This window comes from Nymphalis io, chromosome 1 (assembly GCF_905147045.1).
Source record: "Nymphalis io chromosome 1, ilAglIoxx1.1, whole genome shotgun sequence".
NCBI classification, from domain to species: Eukaryota; Metazoa; Arthropoda; class Insecta; order Lepidoptera; family Nymphalidae; genus Nymphalis; species Nymphalis io.
Genome location: NC_065888.1, coordinates 12,695,031 through 12,721,791, shown reverse-complemented (window position 1 = coordinate 12,721,791; position 26,761 = coordinate 12,695,031). Strand labels below are relative to the sequence as shown.

Sequence of the window (26,761 nt, the reverse complement as noted above, 5' to 3'; positions counted from 1 at the left end):
ATAGACGATAAATTACAGACTTTTTTGTGTGTTATAATATTTATTTTTAGTTTAAAGTAAGCAGACATAGACAAATGGGCATTCGTTCGCATGTTGTAAAACCTTTGCGTGTAGACTTTGCCACTCTAAAGCTTTGTTCGCATTATTTTAGTATTTTGTCGAATTACAAAGTAGTTTGTAATAAATGAGCTTAAAATTAAACGGAATGCACTTTAATATTTATTAAACGACTAATAGCCGTTCTGCTAAATATTACGTATAAAAAAGTACACGGAAAAAAGCCCATTTTGTTGTGAAAAATCTCTGGATATCTATGGAATTGAGTAGATGGGTACTAGAAAAATAATAAAATTAAGAAGAGATTTTATTTTCATATCCATTGTAAATAATTTGTTATAATACATTGCTGTGATATAACATTGTTTTTAGTTTAAAACAGAGTTTACGATTAACTTGAACTTTGCTTACTCGTAACATCACGTCAAAGTCGCACTGCTACGCAAAAGCCTACTTTCTTCTTTAAGAAAAATATACTACACCACGCTACGCTACTGCAGCTTAAATGGGCATGAGGCAGAATACACCTGTGAACCAGATGAATTATAAACAGAAATTAAAAAGCTATACGCTTTTCTTTGCTTACTTCGAAGTAAAATATGTAAATAACACTTAACTTCTTAACATATAGTTTTGAAATGTATAGAAGCCGGGGTGGATGACCTTTTTTTTAAAATTGGTAGTCGAAAGGGTAAATGGACGACCTGATGGTAAGTTACCGCCCATAGACATAGGCGCTGTAAGCAATATTATACATTTCTTATATCGCCAATGCACCACAAACTTTGGGAACTAAGATTTTATGTCACTTGTGCATGAAGTGATATTGTACTATGTTATTATAACAACACTGGTTATCTGGCATTACATATCTGATTACATAGGCAGCGATGCAGGCGGTCTTGAACTAGGCCCTATTAAAAGTAAAAATCTTAGAACACTCGCAAACTTCCAAATTCTTAAACTAGCTTATAATTATGGTAGTTATATAATAATGTACATTATTATACATGAAATGCCAGACATCAAGGTTAGTTTCATGGTATAAAGGCAGGTGAGATGACACCTGCCTTATAAACATCTTGTACATCATTTGCCCTGCACCCATTTAATTGTACATATATGTACATTGTAATTGTTTGCATTTTATTGTTTATGCATTATTATTTATTATATAATTTTCGCTTAGAGTTACAAGAAGAATTTGTTGGAGTAAACGATGATCGTGACTAAATTAATAACCACGTCATTCGAAATCACGTTTCAGCTATGTCTAGTAGAATATTATATTTATATAAAGAAATAATTTAAATACTACTGTTACGAGCGATATAATTAACAGAAATTGTCAAAATATATTTAAAAATAATCAAAGTATACATACGTTAATTGAGTATGCTCTACCAAGCACTTGTTGAATTGTATATTATAACCTAATATAAGACCTTTTTCCTTCAAACGAGGCGTGAAGAGGCATCTTGCGGGCCGGCAAGGCGGGGACGGCTAGTACAGAACATTCTTCCCGACTGTACTGGCCGTCGTCGCGTTTGGACTCTACTACCACTTACCATCAGGTGGAGCAGAGTCATTTGCCATCCCGGCGCATATATAAAAAAGACGGAATAAGACGGATATAGTAACTTTCGCGTTTATAATATTAGTATAGATAACCTTAACCTTTTTTTTTTGAATTGCATAAAATAAATAATTTTATTTAATTAGACAAATCAGATCAGAGGAAAATCCATTCACGTGTTTAATAGTATGTTTGCGGATATAAAACAAACTGCCATAAAGTTGGATTGATTGTTTCAAATGCATGCAAGCTTACATCAAACACGGGGCTTTGAGGAGTTACGGGTACAGTCGCGTTTGTTATGTCAATATACAATATGCACAATACAACGAAATATTAGTTTAATAATATACGTTGGCAAGTCGGGCAAATATTTGAAATGATTAAAACCGGCGCGTAATTATTTCGACTAACTAGATAATTAAAGGAAATACATATCTAAAGTTTAGTTTGAAATTTGTATATGAAAGTTTTAATATTAATTTGATAATACAACTTGAACAATAATAATTGTATTATCCATATATTGATATACATATTATATATATATATATATATATATATATATATATATACATATTATATATATATACATATTTCTCTATGAAGCCGAGATGGCCCTGTGGTAAGAACGCGTGAATCTTAACCGATGATCGTGGGTTCAAACCCGGGCAAGCACCACTGAATTTTCATGTGCTTAATTTGTGATTATAATTCATCTCGTGCTTTACGGTGAAGGAAAACATCGTGAGGAAACCTACATGTGTCTAATTTCACTGAAATTATGCCACATGTGATATCTACCAACCCGCATTGGAGCAGCGTGGTGGAATAAGCTCCAAACCTTCTCCTCAAAAAGAGGAGAGGAGGCCTTTAGCCCAGCAGTGGGACATTCACAGGCTGTTACGGTTACGGTTACATATTTCTCTAAGTTAACAAGTTACTTAAATAATGCGATGAAACGACTATCGGTCTATATGTTACATACATTTTTAAAATGTTTATTTGTAAAAGTCTAATATTATTTAAGTCTAAGATTAATATTCTGTAGTTTTATTTGATTATTGCATTTTTCTTACAAAATTTTAATTTGTAAATTAGCTAAAGACAATAATTACAATTGCTATCTAATTGCTATAACACAAATGATACGTAATATTACATCTTGGTTTTGTCATACCCACATTGTTTTAAGTGAAGAGTTTAATTTGTTGTTCTTTATTTTTGTCTACCGCCCGTGTGTTGTATATACAATATTTAATATATAATTATAATATTTAAAGTGAATTGCATTACTTTTTTGAGCAATAAATTCTTAAACCGAAAACCGTAAGTCTATGTTGGTAAATGACTATAAGTATGGATTAAAATATTTTACTCAAAATATAGTTAGTTACAAACAAACAAACAGATAAATGTGTTGTAAGTGTGTAAAAGCACTAATATCAGAAAGACGTAAGATTGTCCTGACATTTACCTGCTGTGTTGTATAAAATAAGTTATTATAACAACAACATGCTGCATGCATGACTGCCTCGTTGGTCTAGTGGCTTGATATAAGGCCGCAGACGCGGAGGTCCTGGGTTCAATTCCCAGGTCGGGCCAATAAAAAAATTTTTTGGGTTTTTCTGTCAGAAAAATTCGCAGTAGTAGCCCGGAGTCTGGAAGTTGGAAGTGTGTACACTCCCGTGCCTCGGAAAGCACGTAAAGCCGTTGGTCCTGCGCCTAAACTCTTTCCGGTCGTGTCGGATTGCCGTCTCATCGGATTATAAGAAATTATAAGGGAATAGAGAGTGCACCTGTGTTTGCGCACACACTTGTGCACTATAATATCTCCTCCGTAATTGGCTAATCTCTCTTGAGATTGGCCAACTACGCCGTGGCCGAAATCGGTCTGGAGGACATTATTATTATATTATAACAACAACAATATAAATATTCCATTTGATTTCAGACCAATCACTAGTATCCTAATGAATTGTAAAATTCATATCCTTGCTTATAAAAAATTAAGTAGCCAATATCATTGTGTTTATGTACAAGGTCATATTCATTCAGCCGCCGTACATTTACACAGATGGTGTGCATAATTAAACGTTAAAATTAGCTATAAGATACAGAGCTAAATATAGTTCTATGGAAATTTCCTATGTTCCTATCACATTTGTAATCAGTCTTTATGATATCGATATCTATAAAGCTTTTATTTTCGAATAAATATTTGATAGCAAATGGAAGTATAGGTTCACATTACCTGGCTTAATAAATATTCAGTAAGTTCAAGAGTCTGCGCACATTATTCTTTTTTTTTAACTCTGGAAAAACGGATTACGCGTTTCCTCCACGGGAACATTGGGGAGGGGGGTATGTGCGGCTCGCCTGTGTCCAAGGCGCCGAGTGCACCCCGAACATCGGAATACCCACTAAAAAACCAGCGGTACCCTTTCCGTCTTAACGAGGAGCGCCACGGGATCGCTTTCGCATGCTACCGTGGCGTGCGCACATTATCCTGTTCAATCCCTAAGATATTATTCGGTACATGATTTGTCTAAACGGACACTTAATAGTCATTTTTTCGTTTCAATTAATTTAATATGATTAATAATAAAAGATAATGTTTTTAGTAAATTAGTTATGTTGTATCAATTGTGATATAATTGTTTTCAGAAATTTTAATTCCTGTATTAAATAAACGTAATTGCAATTCTGTGTAAAAAAAATTATAATAGTTACCTTATATTGAATTTACCCTTTCAATTGATTTATGTTTGTTGTATGATGTTTATCGTTTATAAACAAAAGACAAAATAATATAAATTGATTTTATCCTCTTTTATACATACATCTATGTACCTCGAGTAGGCTCTTTTGAATCGGCATATCACAAGATTATATTAAATGTATTATTAGAAAAATACAATGTATAAAGTGGTAAACATAGCTTAGTTGTGGCGATTATATTTTTAAGAAAATGATCTTTCTTTCAAATGTAGTTTACCTGAAATATATCAAAGAAAGAAGAATAAATCCTGTTTTATAATTTCTTCCGAAATATGCACGTTCCTCACGACGTATCACATAAACGTTATTATGTATTAGCCTTGTTCTATTCAATTAGGAAGGCTTCATTTATATTTGTGTTATAAACGAATCAATGGTTGTAATATACATTTTCGTAAACATTTATCCGATAAACCTAAGTATTGTACGTTGATGGTACTATACCAAAAACTTTCACACCAGTGCTAAAAAAAAACTATAAAAATGTTTTTTTGCATTGCGTGAACGCACAGAATACGAATATAATACAAGCGTGCTATTCCCCGCCGTTTACATAAACTATTCTAATACGAATTACACGGTCAACCGTTCCTCAGTTCTTATTGGACAAAATAAGACTTGTCTATATATTAATTACATTGTGGTGTGGTGTATACTAGATGAACGGCGAACTTGAGCCCAAGGTCGTGAGATCCTCACGCTCGTTCCGCGAACAGTTTAAATGGATTCCATAAAAAATTGTGTCGGTTTGTTTATGACAAACGTTTCTCGCAAGTAGTTCAGTGTAAACCGCTGTCTAAACTGTAAATTGAAAACAAATTTTAGTTCCATTTCTAGGAATTAAAAACCGACAAAGACAACTAAAATAAAACAGCTGTTTTTTACGTCGTAAATAAGACTTCATAGCAGTAATGAGTAACAGTCCGCCTCTATCGAACAATCTCAAATGAAGTGCATCATTACATTAGCTATAATTCAAAATAAATATAATGCACTGTTTTGATTGAAGATTCATTGATAACGATTCCAACAATTTCAATTAACGTTGTTTATCACCATTGTAATAATTACGATCGCTTACTGCAATGTATAAATTATTTTTATAGATGATAAAATGAGTTTAAGAGTTAGTATTCGCTGATTTTCATAAAAACGTGCCGTGCTTTCTTTTGCGACACCAGCGCCGTACACATCATTAATCCTTCGAGCTGTTTCTGCAGCACTGGAGACACGGTAGAACTCGTACTCGTAAATTATACCGACATTTCATGTTTTCCATTGTGCGGTAATAAGTGACGCCAAAGAAAAAAATAATGAGGAAAAAACAAATGAATGACTGTTTTCAAAACTCAAATGTACCAGCTAAATGAATTTATAAATTTGAATTTGGAATTCTTAACCAAAGAGAAGATATTTCCGATCAAAGTGGTCAGTACGAAAAAACGTTAATTTTATATGTAAGGACCTAATATAAATTTAATTTGAAAAAGCTGCTGGCCACTAATGGCTAGGCTAAGGTATCATCTCCTTCAGAGTAGAGAGTTTGGACCTTACTCCATCACGCTGCTCCAAGCGGGTTGATATACGTGGCAGATTTTCATTCACCATATGCAAGTTTCCTGACTTTGTTTTCCGTAACCGTCGAACACGAGATAAATTATAAACGCTAATTAAATACATGAAAATTCATTGGTGCTCCCCGGTCTGAACTCGGAATCGTCGCTTAAGATTCACTCTTATAACCACTGGGCCATGAATATGATTGATCTAAAATTTTACGAGTTTCTTGCCGGTTTTCTTGGTGGAATTTACCTAACCGGTTGAAGCTTTACATTAAAGTTTATCTCGTTAAATATTGTTTTTTGTCTATTATCTCATATGTACTCCAGAAAATCCGTATCCGTCAGATATTCTTTAAAGTTAATTGAAAGTAAGTGTATATTCAATATACTTTGCACAATAGAATCGCGATGGCGTTGAGTGTGCTTTACAGACGCGACATGGCCCTCGGTTATTTAACTGATATTAAATCATATTTACGCTTTTTGTAGTCAGTACACTAAAGTTGATGAAATTGTTTGTAATTTGATGAGAAACATTTTGGATTTCATATAAGGAGATTCATAATGACATAACAGTTAAAAATTACATATATCCATTAAAGTTTGTAAACGATGACATTGGAAATACAAGAATACTTATATATAGCTTCATGTTATCTATTACTGAGCCTATCTAGATTAAAATTTAAATAAAAAATATCATAAAACGCCATAACGTAATGTAAACAAGATGGGTTTAGGTTATCGTACGTAATAAAATATGTTTCTTTTATGCAGTGAACATTTTAAAAAGCCTCGTTGGGACTTGAGCTTAAAAGACTGCAAATCCGGGATTCATATCCCGGATCGGGATAATGTTATTAGGATTTTCTGAACAGAAAGTTAGTTAAAAATTGACAATACAATATCGTGCTTAGGAAAAAATGTAAAGCCATTGGTCCTGTGTCCTGTGCCGATTGAGAGAAGAAACGTGTTTGTCTCCAGTTAGATAGTGTTTAATACTGATTAAAGATCCGATCATAAAGAGATTATTAAATGCTTAAACTACAATAACTAATTGATAGCTATCCCAATTTTGTAAACATAAAATAATTCAAGGAACAAATACTAATCGTAAACGATGTACGTTTTATGGAGATTTAAACGTGTCAAGAAATCTCCAGCTATTTCCATTCGCAACGCATACCATTGAATAACTAACCTTGACACTAACAATGGCAAAAATTATTATTCCATCTACATACATGAATCGTAGTAACTTTACGACTGACATTTCTATCTAATTGCATTGAACCATAAAGTTTCATATCCGCCTGTATGTTCGCTATACCTATTGCACAAGTCCTCAAAGCGATGTATATGTTGTCTTAAAACGGTCAAAGAAATCAATCACTAGTATGCTACTAGTTTTCCATCTCTTTTGTTATATGTTGCGGTTCTTGACCTTGCGATTGAGTTCACCAACCGTAAATAAAGGTATAACGTGGTGTAGAGCTTTGTGTATACCTGTCTGGGTAGGTATCACCACCCCAACATCACATATTCTACTGACAAACAGCAATACGTAGGATTATACAAAGGCTGACCGTTTGGAACGGTGAGTGAGCCAATATAACTAACTACAGGGACGTAACATTTTTGTTCCAAGGTTAGAAGCGCATTGGTGATGAAAGAAATGGTTAATATTTCTTGCAATGTTAATGCCTATGGACAGCGTTTATCATTTACCATGAGGTGGCCAGTTGGGCCCGTTCACCTACCTCTATTATTAAATATATAAGTGTAAAAAAAATATACTGTTTTTTGTTAAATAATATGTGTATATTGTATTTTTCATTAACAAAACGGTCTGGCAACGTATTACGGAATAATAATTGTCTTTTTATATAAAAATATTTAACTCAGATAATTCAGTTATTGACGGAATGCAAGATTTATAGATATAGTAAAAACTCACTTGTATATCTGGTTTTAGAGATTAATAACGTGGATAGAGTAAATAGTAATTAATATACATGGAATAAAATCTAATAATGTAAAAAGATCTAAGTTCAGTTATCTAAAATAGTGCACTAATCTTGCTTATATGGAATGGATTACACCAAAATCCTCTTCTGAGTACATACGAGTATGAATTAATACGTTTTCGTACTTTCAGTGTTTATATTGGTTCGCATTATCATTATCTGTAACATCGAAAAAGTACCGCAACTATATTAATCGTGTCCTTAAATATCCTAACAATATAAATAATTATATTTAACGTATTTGTGGGTTCTTATAAATAATATTAACATTTCTTGTGCAGGTGGATGTTAGCGCCTTACACAAATAACTCAACGAGATCGCGCCGCGCAGCCGCCCTTTGAATCGTAAGTGTTTTCTTTTTATTCAAAACATTTTGTTAAGCATGAAACCCGCCTGATGGTCTGGTGAGATTAGGTAAACTGTTCGTGAGAATTGGCGCATTATAGAGGAGTCTATATTCAGTCTATGTTTAGTAGATGGATGTAGACTGAATGTGATGCTAATGATAAAAAATTCATTGGTATAAATGTAACAAAACTGTTTAGAATGAAAGATCTAGCTAGGTCTGTGTCAAATTGTACTTTTGTAAAAAAATTGACGTTAAAAAACCTATTGAATACATTTTTAACTAATTTTCGCTCGCACGTAAAGAGCAGTTATCTGGGGTTGGTTTTAAAAAGAAGAAGCCTGTATGTCCTTTTCTGAGATTCAACCTGGCTTCATACCAAATTCCATCGAAATCAGTTGAGTGGTTTAGCAGTGAAACCGTAACACACAGACAGACTACTTTCGCTTTCATTTATTACATAAAGTATAGATCTAATACACTTTAGACATGTATATAAAAGTGGACATAGATATTGCTAATTTTAAGTATAAATTTGTTCGTTTTATATCTACTTGATGGCCCCGTGCTACGGCAAACAGCGTTAAGATCCCGCCGCGTAGCTCATCCATCACACGTGATGTTTCTTTAACACATTCTGGAGTAGTCACCGTAATCGTTTATGTATACTCATCCCGCTTCGAGACACGGAAAAATGGATGACTTGCAACTTTAATATCTAATTTAAAAATTACGCTATAGTTTTATATAATTGCAATTGTTTGAACCGCTTCTTAGAAAGGAACAAAGTCTGTCACTGTTGTTAAGAAGCCGCAGGCAATAAAATTTTACATAATGCGAATATCCTTACTGAGGATAATGCTTAAAAAATATATTGTTCGTTTTGTCGTGTTATGTTTAGCTGCAAAAATGTCATTGTGCTATTTTTTTTATAATTTGTTAATCTTAATTCAATAAAAATTAGCACATTTTGTGATCGTTTGAATAATTCTTAGTGTTTTCTGGTTTTAAATTATTTTTCTTATATTATATCTAAGATCATAATAATATTGAACACTTAAAATATTCAAACAGCTTGATAAATGTGTACCAAATTGCTACACTTGTGACATTTGTAGTAAGGAATCTATATCAATTTAATTATAAATGCGAAAGTAACACTGTGTGTCTGGGAAAGTAAAACTAAACAAATTTTGATAAAATTTGGTATGAAGCAAGTTTAAACATCGAGGAAGTACATAGACTTTTTATAGCAACACCAACATCTCCCCCCCCCCTTACCAAACATGCGGGCGAACACTAGTATAATTGTATATAATAAGCATTGTATATTTGCGGTATCTTAAAATGTATTTTGATTGAAAGGAATAATACGAAACTGCTCATATCACTCACATTGGGTTCACAAACTTTGATCACCCCGGGGAGTCCTTGGAATCCGAACTGAAGGTTGTCCTCATTTCCTTCGGGAGGAACTCTTGTCGATAATCTCCGAAGTTTACCATTCGAGTCGAAGTTTGTTTTACCGCTGTTAACCTCAAATAGTTGTTTATTTTCCATGAAATAAGTCACGATCCGATGAAAAGTCTTCTAGAAAGTTCGGTATTTATAAATAAACTAAAGAAAAACTTGAGCGATTTACTTTTTCGTGGTAATACAGTTTTCTTTTAAATAATTGTTTAATTGGATATTTAGGTCCACAAATAATTATAGGTCGTAATGTCGTATAGAAAATTATAAGTATTATATGTAAGCTTTAACACTAATAATTGTTTTATCAAAATATATTAACATAATTTATTAAATAATTAACTTCTGATCTATTCCAAAAATGGTGGTGTAAATACTAAATGTATTCATAAATTTTGAATTACTCGGATCAATTGTCATCTAAAAGGTGTATTTCATGTGTATATATATTATATGTGTATTTCATATATATCTGTAAACAAAAATAAAACATTTTGTTTCTACCGTTTTTTCGTATTTGACTCATAATGCTAAATCCCGGGGTGAGCATATAAAAGCAACCCATCGTGGGTTTTTCCGTTTGTTTTTTAAAGTAACATAAATACAGTCCTTAAATTAGAATAGCGTCGTTATTATGTTAAAGTAGCCATTAGGCAATTACTATCTCCTATAGCGTCACAACTCACAGCGATTGGATTCCATTCCGTTCGAATATAACACCGTAAAAAGCCGTATAAACAAGATATGCTAAATGTATATAATGCATTCACGATCGTTATAAAAATACCGCACTGCAATTAAGGTAATGGAAATTGGTTTTGCAATATATATTATTTTTTTCTACGAATATCGGTGTAGTTTTCATTTCACTATTTCACTCCCACGAGGTAACCCGGTCATGATAATGTATATACTTATGTATGTTTATCGGAGTTTACTAAAACTTGCTTATAATGTTTCTTTCTATTTCTTAACATTTTTTATAGTTAACGTTCCTTCGATCTGTTTTGCCTTAAATATTTTGTACTCCTAATGTTAGTAAATATTATTTAAAGTTTTTTTTTTGTTTTTTATAAATATCTCTCCATATTTTGCATCTGTGTCTTGTGTCTATTTGTGTGTTTTAAATATTATTTTTTTGTTAAATTTCGCGTTTTGATTTCTTTAAAGTAAATTTATAAATTTGCTTCTCATATACAATTAATTTATGTATAACATATGACTATTAAAATGTTTTCAAAGTATTTCCAGTCGGTATAATAGAAATTACTAACAATAATTATCTGTTTGTGCGGCTGTAGGTGGTATACATGGTCGTGAACTATTTTATCATCTTGTAAATCGGGAGATCGTAAAGTGTCATTGACTGCGAACCGATTTATTTGACCAGATATAATAAATTTAATTTTGTAGTTAAATAACTACAACCGTAAATACGGTATAACATGAGTTTTGATGTTGTTTATTATAAATTTGTTAGTGTGAGTAGATCAAATCTAGCTAGAAACGCTTGTAGTCGTAATTCGGCATTACTTTTTGAATCATATAAGTTTAATTCCCTTTCATATAATTTAATAAATACAGCAAAAAATGTACGACGACTTTTGATGTTCACGTATAAATTAAGTTTAATATATATACATATATTAAACTTAAATATCTATTAAGTTTAATATATATACATATATTAAACTTAATAGATAGGTAGAGTTAAAGATTACATTATCAATGACTGATGTTTCTGTAACCATAGCACCCGATTGAAAATCTAAAACAAAGTATCAATTACTTACTAATTATTCTGAAGAGATAGCTCTTGAAGAATTTTGGCAGACGAAACCATTGTTAAAATAGAGAGCGAGCAAGTGAAATGAAAATCGGTTATAACAATTTTGATTTAAAGATTATATTCTAGAATAGATTTCATTTCGCAATTACGACAATACCTATGAATACACACTCATTTATGTACATATATCATTTTTTAATAAGGCTCGGTGGATATAACTCGTGTATATTAACCGAAGCCCGGTTAAGCACCGTTGAATATTCACGTACTTCATTTGTGTTTATAATTCATTTCGTGGTCGACGGTCAAGGATAACGGTAGCGGCGTGATGGTGTAATCTCCGAACCTCGAAAAGGAGAGGAGCCCTTAGTCTAGCATTGTTTGTGTGTTCTATTATTACTACGTACATTTTTTTTTTTTGTAAATATGTCGATCTCAAACTTTCGTACATTATATACATTGTAAAATTGAATCATTACAATGTTTAAACAGATGTCGCGATTTACAAACAAAGACATAAAAGTCAATGTCCTTTGAAGTTAAAAACTGGTACAACTCTTGTATTTAAAATAGCATTAATTTAACGTTTCAGATTTCTGAGGGTACAAGTATTACGGAGGTAGTTAAAGCGTCTGAATTGTAGGAATAAAAGGGACCCTTGAGTGAGTCGTTACCTGGATTGTGCGTCGTGTCCAAAGAGTTATTAAAGTAAAATCTTAATCACCTCTCTTTTGCCCGCGTTCGTATCAAGCGAAAACGCCCGGCTTGAATACTGCCCAGCCTAATTAAATGCTAATCAACTGCCGCTTCCGACCTTTTAAATTTATATATTCTTCTAAAAAGGTCTCATATTAAATAGAAAAAAAAATGATCACGCATCGATTCTATTTAAATGTGCAATTCCAGCATTTAACTATTTCCTTATTTCTTAGAAATAAATTGAAGTCTTAAGAAATCTTATTTATTATTATAATTAACTCTGTTCGAACTCCATTTGAATGAGATTATGCCTTTTTTGAGCATAAAATTAATAAGTTTAAGTTTGTTTTATCCAATGTAATTATGTATATATGGTAACAGTAAATTAAGAAAATTAGACAAATTTAAATGGAACACGATTAAAGCGTAAGATAAATAAATTAAAATTTAATGAAGATCCAATTGTCTAAATACAAGATCAAGTAAATAATGAAAGTCAAGTGAGACATTAAACGAGTCGTGTAATTACGAAATCTCATTACGAAGCGTTGTAATTTGCGTATCGTAATTTACGAGCTTCTAAACTTTAAACAAAAGATACGTTTTAGATAATCTGTATTCGACGTTCTAAAATGACAAATCCGAAAAGCAAGCCGAAATTATATGATAATGAAAAAAGTTAATGGACTATTTGTAAAATAAAAGGTCATGGGAAAACGGAATAGTAGTAAACAACGGAAATATAGGAAAATAGTACTTCGATATAAAACAAAGAATCAGCATTAAATTTATGTGTATATAGTTGTAAAATTCAATTAATATTAAAATCTTTCTTTCTTTTAATATTCATTACAGAATAAGAAGCGGTTGAATCGATTGACAATTACTTGAAAACGATTACTTGAAACTTCATATTTCAAATCTCTTGTATAATTAAGACTATATAAAAGTTAGTGACAAAACTAGTTTCATTGAAAAGACGTGGGCGAAACAATATGAGTGGCGTGACCTTAGTCCCAAGTTTTAAACAAATCGCTTTAACCGAATCGAATAATTACATACGGCGGGCGAGGCGTCTCCTTTGTTAAAAGTTTCTATTTACCTATTTTTAAGAACTAGTATCGCGTTTGATCGAAATTAACCGATTTGTTTTGTTTTTATGAAATATGATAAACATTTTTAGACTAGCATAGTACCCAGTATCATTTGAATGATATACATTTTATTAACCTCCATATAATTATTATATTATGCCCGTGTGAAGCCGGGATGGATAGCTAGATCCGTCCCGGCTTCGCACGGGCAGAATAAGGGTTTACATAGATCGTTTACACCATTTATATCGTTATACATATAACTGTAACGGTTTACGCAGCACACGTCAGTAAAGACTCCAGTCGGCATGTTTTTTTTTTCGATATCTTCATGAGTTATCGTCACTTTTAAGCAAATTTTCAAAAATCTTTAATAAATTATACACTTAAACCTTCCTCGTGAATTGATCCGTTCTTTAGTAAAAACCATATTAAAATCCGTTAGGCACTTTGTTTCTTCAACAAGTGACCTATCTAATGCAATAAGAATGATTAAAATCAGACTGCTAGATTCTGAGATAACCACGTTCAAGTCCATAGTATAGAAGAACTATAGAAATTAAGCTTGCAAAGAGTACTGTTTTCTATCACGAGAGCTAAAGAATCATATAAAAAAAATACTACGTACTATCTATCTACTAATACTGATGGTAGGGCTTTGTGCAAGCTCGTCTGGGTAGGTACCACCCACTCATCAGATATTCTACCCCAAAACAGCAATACTTGATATTGTTGTGTTCCGGTTTGAAGGGTGAGTGAGCCTGTGTAATTACAGGCACAAGGGACATAAAATCTTAGTTCCCAAGGTTGGTGGCGCATTGGCTATGTAAACGATGGTTGACATTTCTTACAATGCCAATGTCTAAGGGCGTTTGGTGACCACTTACCATCAGGTGGCCCATATGCTCGTCCAGCTTCCTATTCTATATAAAAAAAAAACATACAACTTAAAAAGCTAGCAACTATCGAATGGCATATTTTCCATTTGACTATAATAAAATTTACGAATGTGCGAACGTTTCTGCTATTAATAGATAGTAACTCGTGGGTTTGAAAAATGTTCATCACAACTCGTCTCCTATCTTCATTAATATATAATTTTAAAATTCGAATATCATTGATCTAAAAAGTCATGTATATTTACTTTTAATATTAACATACAAATTGTAAATAATGGAATATTCAACAATACATTATTCAATAGTCTAGTACAAAAAAAGATACAGGTATACATATTTAATGGTAAGCGTGGGCCAGAAGTAGCACCTGTGTGAGTGGTTCATTTAGACTATATTCGTATGATAATTTTATATTTTCAAATACTTGCGAGTCTTATTATTATACTATCTGAAAAATATTTAGAGAGTTGTTAAAATTGTAATGCCGTGTCAGCCGTGTGTTTAGATATGATATAATTTTACTTAAGTGAAATAAATTCTATTAAACTATATAAAACATGAGCTTAGAATATATATCACTGCATATTATGCAAATTGAATTTCTATAGTTCTTCTATATTATGGACTTGAACGTGGTTATCTCAGAAACTACCAGTCTGATTGTAATCATTCTTATTGCATTAGATAGGTCACTTGTTGAAGAAAGTTATAATAATATAATTTTGGTTCCTAGTAAAATTCTGCAGACACTCTTAGACAACTCTTAAACACGCGTATTCCTATTACTTACCTATTTACTTGGTGACAGGGTTTTGTGCAAACTCGTCTTGGTAAATACCATCCTCATCACATTTTAACGCCAAACAGCAATAGAATTGTATTTTTGTGTTCCGGTTTGAAGGCTGTTTGAGCCAGTGTTCTGATTGAGCTCTTGTGCTTATGAACATACACAAGTAGAAGAGACATAGCATATAAGTGGCAATTGTCACTGCTATCGCTGAAACGGTATACATGTTGACGTGGTGCAGCTTCATCCATTGGGAGTTCGAATAAAGTAGATCCATAAAAATCCTCTCAATTAATAAATAATTAATTATTTACCAAGCATTATATACATTTAAGGTTGGTAAAAGCGCGAGATAATAATACTAATTCATAGTAACAATCCACGTCTAGTTTTAATAATATTTTCAACAATATGTATTCTTATGTTTCCATCGCGAATTTCGGTTTTGGTCATCCACAGATTTTGGATAATATAGAAAGGTCAATATGTATAGTGGGTTTTAATTTGGTTAAGCTCTTATTTACTGCGCCATAATCAACCGCACCTGTCGCTCTACCAATACACTTTGCACACTTGTCACGTGACGTTTTATGAAACATTATCGTGAACGAAAACCCGACGCTGAAAAGTAGTAAAATGGTAGGGGCTTTACTTCGGTATCAATTTATAAAATATTCTCGTTTATGTCATCTGAAGAGTAAAAGCTTTTCATGGTTATTAAGTACATTGTATATTATACGAAAACTAATGCACTTTATTAGGATGTATTTATCATTTTATAAAAAACAATACAAATAAACGTAATTCCTTATAACAGCGAAACATATTTAAAAAAATCCTATTGTAACAAACCTATTCAAACTACCTACAATTGGTGATTAAGTAGATGATAAATATTTCATAATAATATTATATTTTATTTATGTTATTTTGTTTTCCCATATAAATAAGTATGACGTAATATTTTTCTGGTAAGCGGTCTTTTAAAAAGACGGCAAAGAGAGTTGTAAATGTGGAGGGATGAAATAAATGGCTGCCGAGCTGGATATTTGGTTTTTTTATTTATAAACAGTATCGACCACGCGCCGACCGCGTCTACCTTAATACTATTTCAATAATTGAAACGAAATGTCTCCCTTGTGCCTTTAATTACACTCACTCACCCAATTACAATTTCAATTACTAATATATAAATACATTTATTTGGTGTCTATGCTATATATTTTTTTGTATAATAACGTAGATAGAATTGCGAAGAAGGCAAATGGATATCTAGTTCATGACTTATTATTAGGATTAACATATAATATAATAAAAACTAATAATAATATGTATATGACTCAGAACAGAAACGACAAAGTTTAATAGGACCGATGAACAAGTAGGTTCCGATGAATAGTAGTAATTAGTACTACTATTACTAAAATCGGATATTGGAGATTAAGATGATTTTGTCTCTTAACTACTCTCTATTATCTAACTGAGAGTCGAAGATGTCAAAGTGTTCATTTAACAACTATTCTTGATCTCGATTGGTTGATATTAAATTAGTCAGAAATATGCTGAATTTCATTAAACAACGAGTTCATATGCAATCAAGAACTATAAATATTAAAAAGGGACGTTAAATGCAAATGAAACGAGTAAAATTTATAGCGGCTGGATTGGAAAGTCAGCGGCTAAATTATTAAATATTGATTTCGTTCTACCTTCAAATTTATCTATTCTTTAGTGAAGAAGTAACTACCGACGACCGTTGGTCTAGCAAATACTTTTAAAGACTGTAGATCACTAATTTAAATCCCGGGGATAAATGGTAAATGATAATAATGATCCGTTGTTCCTACGACTGAATCCTGTATAGTGAGGGAATGTTTAAGAGATAGAGTGCACCTGTGCATGCGCAACAGATGTACAATATTTGTAACTAAAAAGTCTCCGTAGTATATAAAACCGCCGTGACCGAAATTGATCGAGATGATAAAATCAATGAAGGCGTGTACTGAGACAAGAGGTAGTTTTTTCATAAAATTAAAATACCGTTGAATAATTTAATTGATTGATTGATTGATTTTGTTTTTATGTTCAGGCCGTAAACTTATCAACCCACGTATATGTATCTCGAAAAACATCAAATACAAATGAGACGCGATTATTAAAATAATTTAGATATTCAATATTACTTTGTTATACGTGGAAACTTTTAATGAGATGATTCGATTCATGAGTTTAATATTAACTTTAGTATTTCATCTGAATTTTAATAAAACTTGTGTCTACCACCATCACAGGCATATATATGAATCTTTCCAAACATTTTCTAAAAATATCCAAGTATTATGTGTATTTATAATTAACCTAATAGAAATGTTACATAATATAGACTAAATTATGTAACACATCTTATTTTTTTAAATTAATTTAGCCATAAAAAATATTTTTACATTGTGATGGTTTTGTGATTTTACTCGTGGTAGCTCGTCTGGGAAGGTACCACCCACTCATCTGATATTCTATTGCAAAACAGCAGTACTTGGTACTGTTGTGTGAGCCAGTATAATCACAGATACAAGGAAAATTATTGAAAATTATCGAACATTTTTTTTTAAAGTATTAATTTCATATAGAATATAACAGGTATTATTACACTTCTTTATCACATACAACATTTTCATTTTAGCACTGTAGATATTATAAAATGATTTACAAAATATGTATTACTAGTGGTAGGGCTTTGTGCAAGCTCGTCTGGGTAGGTACCACCCACTCATCAGATATTCTACCGCAAAACAGCAATACTTGATATTGTTGTGTTCCGGTTTGAAGGGTCAGTGAGCCAGTGTAATTACAGGCACAAGGGACATAAAATCTTAGTTCCCAAGGTTGGTGGCGCATTGGCTATGTAAGCGATGGTTGACATTTCTTACAATGCCTATGTCTAAGGGCGTTTGGTGACCACTTACCATCAGGTGGCCCATATGCTCGTCCGCCTTCCTATATAAAAAAAAATGTCTTACTAAATCACTAGAAAAATATATTTGTGCTTATATCGTAATCGGTATTGACGGTGAATGAAAAAATCGTAAGTAAACCTCCGTATCTGTCGGGTGAGACTTGGTACACATGTGGTGTATCCGTGGTATTTCACCATATTTTCTCCTCAAACAGCGAAAAGGCCTTCACTTTGCTTCTATATTTAATATTGCATTTAATATCTCAGATTAATTTTTAAAACTTTCTTTGAAAAAAAGTCACATAGCATTATGGAACGGGGGCTGCCAAGTTATATGAAAGTCGCTGGCTAAATCCTTGGAGCTATCGTCGTTCCTGTTCGTAACATTTACTTTTTGCTACATTAGACTTTAAAATAAGGAATATTAGCATATTCATTTCAGAAAATTCAACAAATATATAATATATAAAAAAATGTGTTAAAGAACGAAAGGTATGTGATAATAATATTTCAGAATCATAGTCATTTTATTTTAGTACTTTAGTCTAATAAAATCTCATATAAACGCTAGCTTTCTATTAAATTTACTGCACCCCACTTAAGGCCGCTACAGAAATTGTTTTTAATTAGGTCAAACGGCAGACATGCATATAAGGTTTTCTCCTATCTACGTGTTTTATCTTCTAATTTATTTATATAAAGATTATCAAATGAATACGCATAATAATTAATTGCACCTTATACTGACCTAATATACCAACAACTATTGTTGGTATATTAGGTTTGGATTCGATTTATTTCTATAATTATAAACGGAGGTCACTGGACAAGCTAGCTCTGGAATATAACGTTGGACAAGTCAGCCTATCGAACAATAATTTTTGTTGTCGCTAATTTGAAACAGGTCTTATATTTTTGGTTTATTACGATTTAAGGCGCTGTGAATAACCGATAGCAGGATAAATGTATAAAGTTGAGAGATTCTCGTGTTTCAATAAAAATTTAAATGTCAATCAAACGATTCTTATATCCGATAAGAGAATCGTTTTTTGACTTGTAAAAGTAACCGAGCTTTAAACATACAGACCAATAAACGAACATACCATTACTTAAAACATTAAGTTAAAATGAATGCTGTGACAATGATATTTTAGAGCGCATATTTTGTGATACTTGGGAAGAAGGGCAGTGGGTGAACACTTCATGTATTGGATTTTCCTTTACGCATTTTAATCTCACTTCAGTAATGTTAATTTCCAATGTTTTATTGTTTGAATTTTGTCAGTCTATACAAAAAAAAACAAGCATTGTCACCTTATACAAGTCTTTTAAGCGAGATGAAAACATTTCTTAAAATTCTTTTAACAATATGAAGACCTTAAAGTTAATTGAAACGATCTCATAATTCTTATACTACGTCTCTGAAATATAATATAGAATATTTGAATTTCGATCAATCTCCAAACGTGTTATGTATTCATTTCATAACATCTTATTAAGAAATTTCTATTATCTCAGCCAAATCTTTAAGGTTTTCTACTTACATCAAAGCAAAATATATTATTATAATCTTAATTATCTCGTCTATGAATTATAATTTACAAATGAAAATTTGATGTGTTTGTATTATAAAATGCGCAGTATTGTTGAAGCAATTACTCCTAAAACATCACAGCGGTCTTTTCTATTTTTATTTTTGAACGTAAAATAATAAACAGTAATGACGAGTTCTGAAGCTAGAGAAATCCCAAGAGTAATTTTAGATGTCAAATCGCATTTAGAATTCGTTTAGGTTGACGTGAAATTTAATAACAAAAGCAATTCTGCGAAGCCATCCATTCGCGCGCCTTTCCTCTAATTTCACCGCCTACTAAAATAATTCAATAACATAAAAATATAATTTTTCACGATGTTCATATTTACGGTGTAATTATAGAGAGAATATTTTTCATAGTATTGTCAGTTGGTTTATTATACATACAACAGACTACTTTTCGTCCACGTCTTTCGTACACGTGTTAAGGTGGTGGGAGGGGGTATTTGTTTTCTAAAATCGGTTTAATTGATAAGGCGTGAAAGCGTACAGACAAACGAAGATACTTTGGTATTTATAATATTGATACTGATTGGTTGTTATTATTTGAATTCAGCATTGTGAGAGATCCATATCATCCTGGCAGACGTTGTCCTGCCTGTGAAATACTAATTGTTATAATGGTCATACAATTTAATGAATTGCCGAAGCCTGAAGTCATCTAGTGGCTAGTCGCAATAAAAACATGAAAAAATACATATATATGTGTGACAACTCTTATTGTAATCAGTCGAATGATTTCGAAGTCTATTAATTACAAACATACATTTTAATGTACAATATATAAACGATCAACATATCGACGTGCATTGTCAACAGACCCGTGAGCACTAAATAAACTTAAATTTTCATATATTGATATGAAATGTTTTATAACGATGATAACGAAAATCATTTTTCTCTATGCGTTCGTAAATTATATTCATACGATTATGGTAATAGTTTGGTGAGAGTTTTCTTGGTGAGTTTACTAGATTTCACTCATCAGATATTTATATACATACAGATTTGGTACTGCTGCGTTCCGGTTTGAAGGGTGAGTGAGCCAGTGTAACTACAAGCATAAGAGACATAACATCTTCGTTCTGTCTATGCGCGGTGGTGGCCACTTAACATCAAGTATCCCATAAGCCCACCCGCCAACGTATAACATAAGAAAGAGTTCTGCATATGCCCGAGAAGGTTTCAAGATTTTTTTTATTTGTATGTTTATTTTTTAATATAATAGTTTAAAGTAACCCTACCTCTACTTGCGCAGAGCAGGGCTGCGTATCTAGTTTATAATAACAAATTATGTTCAAAAAATATATATTGCTTATATAATATTTAAAAGCCAAGATTGCGTCAACATGGTAAAATTTTTTCAGATTAAAATGAACTGGCTTTTTTTAAATAAACCACAAAATGTACGCGGAACACAATTCGCTTCACACAACGAAAGAAGCCTATACAACTCCTTTTCTAAGTAAAACTTGCAAAACAGCTTGGAACTTCTTGCGGAGCTTTGTTTTATTTTTGTGGATTCAAAGACAAAATAATTCTGTTATGAAAGCAAAATAAATGGCCGCTGTTATTGCGAAGCAAGTCATTGTTTTGAAATAAAATGTTTTTTTTATTTATTTGTGAACACGTCACTACTGTTTTTTGTTACCTTTTGTGATAAATATTCATTCCATTTTTAAAGTTGTATTGCCAATACCAAGGCTCAAACATTAAGCGTGCAGTTGGTTCATTGTGGTTTTGAACCTTGGGCGCGAGTGAAACCGCTGTAAATGCAAGTCTAGCAACGGTCTTGCTACTGATTTTTATACTCAAGTTGTCATTATTAGAACCATTGTTTTTATTGGATCCAGGCAGCTTATTATATCGTAACTTGCTTTCCGCTTCGAGTAATACGATTCAGTCTGACCTAGTCACCTTGGTCCAGATTGCAAGGATACCAATTGGTAAGTACTGGTTGTTGTTAAGACTCTCGTATACATTGTATATTCTAGGATTTACTTACCATCACCGGAATTTCATAGTATTCAAATTCCGACCCACAGTGACATTACCGCCCCGCTTCGGCAGGTTCGTTACGGCATAAAATGGAAACTTAAAACTGTTATATATTGAGCAGTGTATTAAATATCAATATAATCTGTTTCTTCCACCATTAGTAAATAATACGCAAAAAGTATGAACAGATAAAATATCTGACTTAATAATAAATATACACTCACAAAAGCTCTTTTAAATGATACAAACACGCTTACGGCTGTAACTGGTGGTACTGTACAGGAAATTAACCAGTTTTACTTCTTATCCTAACTGCCTCTTAACACGAAGATGCCAAGACGGGTCTTGATGAACAAATATATCCAGTTGTAGCAATATATAGCCCTATTTTTAAAACGTACTGTATCTTTATTTAAAGACTAGGGATACCCGACCGACGTGGTCCTGCCTGAGTATAATACTTGAGTTGCCACACTCTTCAATTAGTTATTAAAAATAATCTTATGTCTTATGTAAAGCCTATTACTCTTTTTTCTGAATGTATATCCTACGAAACCTTGGATGGCATGGGTCTTGATTGCTTGATCTCGGATTGGAACTAACTAATTGTATGTAATTTATACAAATTTGTATTTCTTTTTTAAATAATAATTACTGAGTTTCTTGCTAGTTCTTCTCGGTAGAATTTACATTTCGAACCGGTGGTAGCGCTTAACGATACACAAGTACTTGTAAAAATATATTTAAATACCTTTCATTTGATTTGAATAATATATTGAAATCAATTTTGAATAAATATTTTCTCAGTTTATGGATTAATCGTAACATAGTAATACGCAGTCGCGTAATTTCACAGGACTTTTAAGATCTACTACTTTTCTATAAAAAGCTTGAAAGCTTTTTATATCCCCGTTGAAGCAAGCAGCGTTCGTAACAAACGAATTCGCTCGACCGTCTGTTTTTCGTCAACTCTCATTGTAAAATTGGTCTCCACGAAATACCCATTTATTTTAACGGTAAATAGTGGTGTTTATTCAAAAAAAAATTTTTTTTAAATTGGATTAGGGAGGTATTTATCCAATGCAAAGATTTATAATTTAGATTTGGCAAAATAGTAACACATTTTGGTAACAACGGCACTCATGTATTAGAAGTCGTTCGAAGTCGAACTACTGATTTTTAGTCTATTATATTGGTTGACAGGTTTAATTCTGAACGATAATGAGATGATTTTAATTTAGGATAAATACATTTCATTGTATATAATACATTATGTAATTTTATTTATAAAAAGTCATATACTCAGTATAATTTGCATTGCGTGCGGTGGTAGCTTTGCATTTAATTTGGTATTTTATTATTACTTTGATGAATCAAAAGTGCTTGTTAGAGTCTTCTCGAATAAAGTATATTTTAATTTTTACATTAATAGAATACATTAAAAAAATGCTTATAAGACTAAATAATGACACTAATATAAGAAGCATTTAACACCTTCATTCCTTGAAAAAAATAATTCAGAACCAACCCCGTGGACGGCCGGAGACCAAAGTGGAAAATGAAGAATTAAAGGCAAGCGTGTGGAAGCGGATCCATCACAAAGCACTTCAGAGATAGCTGTAGGCTTCGGGATAAGTGATAAAACTGTATTAATCCACTTGAAGCAAATCGGGAAAGTAAAAAAACTTGAACGATGGGTACCTCACGAATTGAGTGAATCGAAATTGCAAACACGCGTCGACTGCTGTACTTTGCTCAACCGACACAATAACGAAGGGATTTTAAATCGAATCATTACTTGTGATGAAAAGTGGATACTGTACAATAATCGGAAGCGCTCGTCGCAATGGCTGAACCCTGGAGACCCAACCAAATCCTGCCCTAAACGAAAATTGACTCAGAAAAAGTTACTTGTGAGTGTTTGGTGGACTAGCGCCGGCGTCGTTCACTACAGATTTCTAAAAACTGGCCAAACGATTACGGCAGATATCTATTGTCAGCAACTGCAAACCATGAAGGAAGAACTAGATGCTTAACAACCGAGATTGGTCAATAGCTCTAGGCCACTGCTGCTTCACGACAACGCAACAAACAATCACTAAGTTAGATGAGCTACAATTGGAATGTCTGCGACATCCACCGTACTCCCCGGACCTTGCTCCAACAGATTACCATTTTTTCCGGAATTTGGACAACTTCTTACAAGGAAAAAAATTCAACTCCGATGCGGCAGTCCAAACCGCCTTCATAGAGTTTATTGATTCTCGCCCCCATGGTGCATACTTTGATTAATTAAATATATTTTATAAAAAAAATTGACTTTATATTCCTCCCGTACAAACCGCCAATTTCATATGTAAGGACCTAATATTTACTTTTGGGAAATCGGGATTGAAAATGTATAATCAGTGAATCGAAAAGGAACTTGAAGATATATGAAAAGTCTTTAAGCAATAGCCGAACTATATAAAGTGATATTTCTATACATATCGATGTGTGTTCTATGATCGTATGCGGCAATCGATAACTTGTCTAGGCACGAATTTATTTGAGAAACGAACGCCGGAAGCATATTCGACATTCAATGGTAAGGCGTTGAGCGTATTAGCACACGAATGGAGCCGACCGTGCGAGCGAGCACGTGACCGCATTCAATGAATTTTACTATCGACATAACCTAGCGCCGAGATTCGCCAGCGGGGCCAGCGGCCATAGCTCGACTACGTCTCTGAACATGGTTTTGATTATGATATGAAGAATTATTATAAATATTTTTTAACAGAATTTTGTTATAATAAAGCTTTTAGTAATTTAATAATTAAGAAACCATTCCTTAAGCACAGATAATAAATCTTTTAAGTGAAAGATTGCCTAATAAGTAGTTAAGATGAAAACGAATGAAAAAAGTCTTAATACCTTATAATATAGATATAATCTATTTTGATTGCAGTTTACGAAAACAAAGAAAAAAAATACAAATGTTATTTATCCGTTGTCTTTAGTAGACGTAGTATGATAACGTAGAATTAAAACGGTACACAATTTAAAATAAAATTTTATATATCGTTTATCTATTAATTAAAGTATAAATATTCCTTTTATTTATTATTTATATTTTTATTGTTTTGTAATACAAAACGGGCAAATTATAAACGGAAAAATATGACACCAAAAATATCAAGAATAGATATTTAGAACAAAACGAATATAGACACTTAAAAAAAAAAACAAATCAAATCAACAGCCAATCATTGTCCACTGCTGAACATAGGCCTCTCCCAAGGTGCGCCAAAGCTCCCTGTCCTCCGCCTTCCGCATCCAGTTGGTGCCCGCCACCTTTTTAAGGTCATCGGTCCACCTGGCTGGAGGGCGCCCTACGCTGTGTTTGCCGATTCGCGGTCTCCACTCTAGGACTCGTCTGCTCCAACGGCCATCGGTCCTACGACATACGTGACCAGCCCACTGCCACTTCAGCCTGCTAATTTTGTAAGCTATGTCGGTGACTCCGGTTCTTTTCCGGATAATCTCATTTCTGATCTTATCCTTCAAAGATACTCCGAGCATAGCTCGCTCCATAGCACGCTGAGCGAGACATGACATATAGACATATATACACACTTAGTTATAACTAAATTAAAAGCAAATAAATTAGCACTAAATATTAAACAAATAAACATTCCATCCACAAATTAAGAACATCTTGACGCATAATTATATGCAATAATTTTATAATGGGATATAAAAAAAAAAAACAAATTCAAACGTTACAGCAAAACGATATAGCGGACACAATAGCACTTGAACACTAAACAGGTAGCCGGCTGAAGCTCGTCATACACTTGCCCTTTTCAAAGTAAGTTGACGTGTGTTAGTTTGTTTGCGATCATGTTATATTCATGCAGGTGTTTCGAGTTAGCTCTCTAGTACAACACCGAATAACTTTAGTATCGATATGAAGGCAAGGCCGGTCTAACTTATGTAGGGCATGATGTATATGTTATAAGATCTACATGTTATAAGTTACGAGTTGAGCGAAATGTTTTAACTACTACAAATATCTATCAAATCAGCTTTGGATATTCAGAAATGAACTTGGTGGTAGGGCTTTGTGCAAGCCCGTCTGGGTACATACTACCCACTTATCAGATACACTACCGCCAAACAGTAATATTCAGTATGGTTGTGTTCCGGCTTGAAGCATGTGTGAACCAGTGTAACTACAGGGACAATGGGATGTAACATCTTAGTTCCCAAGGTTGGTGGCGCATTGACGATGGAAGGAATGGTAATAAATATGAAAAGGTTTAGAAAAATAAAAATGGTATTATTTTCGGTTACAAAGTAAATAATGCTCAGTAAACCTTTGTTACGTTTATTTAATTGGACAAAATATCTTTTCATGTAATAAGTTAGGCACACGAGACGCGAATACCAAATAAATATAATCTTTAAGGGACTTGAAAATAATTGGCAATTTCTGATTTTACAACTCTTTATATTTTTTAGAAAAGTTACCAACAATCAACAACAATCAACATTGTAAAAATGTTTGTGGGCAACTTAAGACACTTACAGATACTGTCAACGCGCGTCGACACAATAGATATTTGGAACTTTTGCAATATAATAATTACTCCCAGGAAAAAGGCGGATTTTTACGAATAAAAACATAGTCAACTGACGTAAATACTTTTTTATTTATGTTAAATGAATGTTCCTACTTCTACCAAAGCGTGCGTGTTACGCGTTTGAGCTAAGTAAACTATAAATATTTTGACGATAACAATTTGACAATGAAACTTTAAGTCTAAATATATTCCAGTAATTATTATTACTTACCGCCTCGTTGGTCTAGTGCAGCAGTACTCAACCTGCGGCCCGCCTGGCTTATGTGGTTGGCCAACTTAATGTTACTTTATTTGAAATTGCAAATGTTTTCAACACCTAAATAATTTGAATTAAACAACTGGTTGTGGCGGACACTGCATTGTTTGAAACGTTATGAAATGATAAAAAATGTTTTAAAATGTGTTTGCGGCCCGCGACACCATGACTAATACGTGTTTGTGGCCCCTACAGAGAAAGATTGAGTATCACTGGTCTAGTGGCTAGATATAAGGGCGTAGAC

The 26,761-nt window shown here is 32.7% G+C and overlaps 1 protein-coding gene across 2 annotated transcripts in view; it reads left to right on the top strand.

Moving 5' to 3' along the window:
* LOC126770277 (beta-arrestin-1) overlaps positions 1-26,761 on the top strand; it is an 86,129-nt gene that overhangs the window by 25,704 nt on the left and 33,664 nt on the right. For both annotated transcript variants that reach the window (XM_050489610.1, XM_050489600.1), the window contains exon 2: positions 8,285-8,348. The gene's annotated coding sequence lies outside the window, so the exon portion shown is untranslated. The remainder of the gene's footprint in view (positions 1-8,284; positions 8,349-26,761) is intronic.